Source organism: Portunus trituberculatus, chromosome 1 (assembly GCF_017591435.1).
Source record: "Portunus trituberculatus isolate SZX2019 chromosome 1, ASM1759143v1, whole genome shotgun sequence".
NCBI classification, from domain to species: domain Eukaryota; kingdom Metazoa; phylum Arthropoda; class Malacostraca; order Decapoda; family Portunidae; genus Portunus; species Portunus trituberculatus.
This window is the reverse complement of record NC_059255.1, coordinates 2105783-2110782: the sequence shown is the minus strand read 5'-3', so window position 1 is coordinate 2110782 and position 5000 is coordinate 2105783. Positions and strand designations below refer to the sequence as shown.

At 37.5% G+C, this 5000-nt stretch overlaps 1 protein-coding gene across 6 annotated transcripts in view; it reads right to left on the bottom strand.

Annotated features, from left to right (window-relative positions):
* LOC123502746 (nose resistant to fluoxetine protein 6-like) overlaps nt 1-5000 on the bottom strand; it is a 49919-nt gene that overhangs the window by 19652 nt on the left and 25267 nt on the right. The gene's annotated exons all lie outside the window — the stretch shown is intronic.

Sequence of the window (5000 nt, the reverse complement as noted above, 5' to 3'; positions counted from 1 at the left end):
GAGAGAGAGAGAGAGAGCTTGTTTTCCTCCTCTCTTTTCCTCTCTACTAACTCCACCCCATATCAGGAGAAGAAAATGCCAATTACCTTGTTTTGGGTCACTATTTTTTCTCTCTCCCCAATTAACACTTTGAAGTCGCGTCTCGTAAAATGTCTGTTTTCACGCCACACTCAAAAGCTTCACTGGCTAAACAGAAAACAGGAGATGAAACGCCCTTTATTGTTCTCAGATTAGGCCAGCGACAAAAATACCGTAATGAGCTGTTACGTTCACCGGTTAAACGAGGAAGATTGGCATCGGGGAGCCGGTGAACAATAACAAAGAAAACAAACACTGCAGGTTCAACTAGTGAGGAAATGCAAAGGGGGCACTTAAGAAGCTATTTCATAACACAATAATGTAACTGACATACACATAGATATAACACATGAAACTACATACACATAACACATAAATAAATACAACAATAAAAAACCCAACTTAATACCTAACAATAATACTAATCCTATATGGAGGCAATGTGGAAAACACGGGACGAGGGGAAGTGATACTTATGCGGTGTCGCAGTGGTGAAGTGCTGGGTGAGGTGGAAGGCGTTGTGTTCACTGGTAGAGGCCTTGACCTCGACTGACTTCCAGAAATCAGGGAGCTTGCTTAACACTTCCGGTTGAGTCGAATGGGGCCGCGTGAATCCAACTTCAGGACAGTAGCGGGGCTTCATGAGACGGTGACGTGGAGGGTTCATGAGACGGTGACGTGGAAGGTTCATGAGACGGTGAAGTGGAAGGGAGGAGATGATGGAGAGGTGGCGAACGAGAGTAACAAGCGGAGAGAGTGATGGTAGTGAGAGTATGTTACGGGAATATTTAAAGAGAAGAGAGAGAGAGAGAGAGAGAGAGAGAGAGAGAGAGAGAGAGAGAGAGAGAGAGAGACACACACACACACACACACACACACACACACACACACACACACACACACACACTCAAAAGAAAGAGAAAGAAAAAAGAAAGAAAAGAGAGAAAAAAATAGGGAGGACAAAGCGAAGAGAGAATTGATAAAACAGGAAGTGAAATGAAAGAAAAAGATAAAAATAGGAAAAGAACTGATAAGAGAGAGAGAGAGAGAGAGAGAGAGAGAGAGAGAGAGAGAGAGAGAGAGAGAGAACGACAATACACTACAATGCAAGACAGTTATACCATCAACCTGTCAGTCTTAAGGGGGCCAGAACCAATCAAGGTAATGTAACAGGTAAGCACTCACGGTACAGGTAAGACCCACAAGGGCACACTAGAGGTATCCGGAGGCTGATTCTACCGTAGGCGTGTAGAAGTAATGGTGAACGTGTAGAGACAGCATTGTGGATAGACTAGTAGATTAACCCCTTTGGTACCATGAAGCGTTTCTATATTCATTCTGGTGACTATTTGCCGATTTTATACAGCTTCACAAACTTATGTGGGGATTAAAATAGTGAAGACTGTGGTCGTTAATCTTGTTACCTCCATGGACCCTTCCTAATGTCAATACAATGGTCTAATGGTACAGATAAGGTAAATATGCGTCCCAGTACCGAAGGGGTTAAGTAGATCAGAACAGGTGACATTGGTGAGAGCTGTATTGTGAAGTAGTTAGTGATGTCAAGAATGGGTTGGTGATATCAATTTTTGTATTGTATAAAATTTGTGGTATTAAATCCTTCAATACTGGGACATATTTTTACCTTGAGATTTGTGTACAATTAGACCATTTTACTGACATTAGGAAGCGTCCACGGAGGTCAGAAGATTAATGGCCACAGTCTTTACTATTCTAATCCACGATATGAATTTTTGAATCTGTATATAAGAGCTAGATAGTCAACAGAATGAGTATAAAAACGCGTACTGAAGATGTTAACCGTTTCAATATTGGAACACATTTTTACCTTGAGATTTGTGTACAATTAGACCATTTATCTGACATTAGGAAGCGTCTATGGAGGTCAGAAGATTAATGGCCACAGCCCTCGCTATTCTAATCTCCCACATGAGTTTTTGAAGCTGTATAAAATCACCAAACAGTAACGTGTTATGGTACTCAAGGGCTTAAGAGTACATTGGTGATATTAGTGAGTGTTGTACTGTAGAGAGATATTGGTGATTAAAAAGATTACATTGGTGATATTATTTAATGTTGTGTTGTAGCTAGGGATTGGTGATTAAAAAGAGCATATTGGTGACATTAATTGATGTTGTATTACAGACATTGCGTTGGAGAGATATCAATTAAAGCTGTCATGGAGAGAGAGAGAGAGAGAGAGAGAGAGAGAGAGAGAGAGAGAGAGAGAGAGAGAGAGAGAGAGAGAGAGAGAGAGAGAGAGAGAGAGAGAGAGAGAGAGAGAGAGAGAGAGAGAGAGAGAGAGAGAGAGAGAGAGAGAGAGAGAGAGAGAGAGAGAGAGAGAGAGAGAGAGAGAGAGATTAGTGATTAAAAAGATTACATTGATGACTTTAATGAATGGTGTGCTGTAGATAGAATGGTGATGAATGCCTGTTTGCTGGGAGGCAGATAATTAATCCAGAAAAAAGTAAAAAAAAAAAAAAAAATCTATCCTTCTTTTGGATTAGATTTCAGCCTCCCAGTACAGAAACCTTCATTTTATAGACATTTCTTGGATTTCGAAGTAATAGAGTAGTGATAATAGGAAGACTGCATTAGTGGTATTAGTTCATTCAATGTTATATTCCACACTATTCCTGAAAGACGAACCGCTCCCAAACACTGCCTCTTGTTTCTCCGCCTCCTCTGAACGCCACTCAAGCTTGACTCTTTCTTCTTGTGTGTGACTTGGAATGCTTTGTGCAGTGTTTCAATGTGAGTTGTGCATTACATTGAAAGGATGATGTCTCTTTTATTTCGTGTAAGGGGGAGAAAACTGGCCAAGGACAACAAAACGATTAGATAAATAGACAACTGTAGCTTGACTCTTTCTTCTTGTGTGTGACTTGGAATGCTTTTTGCTGAGTTTTTATGAGTTTGTGTGTGTTGGATTGAAGGGATTAATGTATGGTGTCTTTAATGTAAGGAGAGAAGATTGGCCAAGCGGAACAAAAACGATTAAATAAATATGAAACTCTTTTACTTTGTGTGTGTGTGACTCAGAATGTTTCGTGCAGTGTTTTTAATGAGTTGATCAATATTGGACTGAAAGGATTAATGTATGGTGTTTTTCCTAATGGAAGTGGGGAAAACTGGCTAAGGGCAACGAAAACGATGAAATAGACAACTCTAGCTTGGCTCTTTACTTTTCTTCTTGTGAGTGACTTAGAACGTTTTGTGCAACGTTTTTAATAAGTTGATGTATACTGAATTGAAAAGATTGATGTGCGCTGTCTTTGTTTCATGTGAGAGGGGGAAACGATTAAAGAAGAACGATTAAACAGATAGGAAACTTAGCTTGACTATTCTATCTTTTGACTTTGAATGTTTCGTACAGTGTTTTGATGTAAGTTCTGCTTTGAATTGAGAGGATTAATGTATGACGTCTTTATTTCGTGTAAGAGGAGAAAACTGCCAAAAAGAAAAAAAGAAAGAAAATGATTAGATAAATATGAAACTCTAGCTGGATTCTATTTTCTGTTGTGTGACTTACAATATTTTATACGATGTTTTAATGCGAGTTGTTCACTGGATGGCAAAAATTAATGTATGGTGTCCTTATTTCATGTAAGGTGGAGAAAACTGGCCAAGGACAAAGAGAACGATTAAATCAATAAGAAACTGTAGCTGGACTCTATTTTCTCTTGTGTGTGACTTCGAATGTTTTGTACAGTTTTTAATGAGTTGTTGTGTATTGGACTTGAAAGGATAAATGTACGCTGTCTTTTTTTTCATGTAATTTGAAAAGACTAACCAAGGGAGACAAAAAAAAAACGATAAATAAATAGGAAACTGTAGCTGGAGTCTATTTTTCTCTTTCGTGAATTAGAATGTTTTGTAAAGTGTTGTAATTTGAGTTGAGAAAATTAATGCGCGCTGTCTTTTTTTTTTTTTATATAAGTGCGGAAAATTGGCCTAGGGGAAACAAATCGATGAAATAAAAAGGCCCTTTGAGATTATTAAAGAAGAATGCATTACTGATATTGACCCCTTCAGTACCATGACGCTTTTTCATATCTATTCTGTTTACTATCTGGTGGTTTTATACAGCTTCAGAAACTTACATTGGGGGATTGAAATAGTGAAGACTGTGGGCCTTTAACCTTCTGACCTCCATAGACCCTTCCTGATGTCAATAAAATCGTCTAATCACACCCAAAACTCATGATAAAATTGCGTTCCAGGACAAAGTGGTTAAGACCTTGTTTATCTACGTTCGTCTTTCATAATATTTAGAAGTTAGATAGTTCCCACAGATACATAAAGAAAAAAGAGTTTAATTTTTGCATTTTTACACTCCAATATCAAATGCACTTAACTACCAAATATTGTATGAAGAATGAATCACTGATATTAACATTTTCATAGAGACATATAGAGAAATAAACCTGTTATTTATTTATTTTTTTTTTTTTTTTTTCCACGTTGCAGTATCAACCAACATACTTTAGTAACAAATTCTGTCTGATATATTGCTAAGAATTATGGGAAAAAAGTCAGCCAGTGAAGGTTTAGAGATTCATGTATTGTATGGAGTTTGTGGAGGTAAAGGGTTAAATGAAGGGGGATGGAAATTATGATAGCAAGAGATAGATAAGATAGAAAGGTAGATGGATGGATAGATAGATAGATAGATAGATAGATAGATAGCTAAAGAGAGAGAGAGAGAGAGAGAGAGAGAGAGAGAGAGAGAGAGAGAGAAATAGGGAATAATAATAGACATAGACAAAATTAGATAAGATAAATAAATAGACAATAGCAAGAATGAGAAAATAGATAAATGGAGAAAATGAAAAAAAAATGATAGACAGATGAAGTAGAGAGAGATTAAAAAAATAGACAAATAAAAAAGAAAGGGAGAA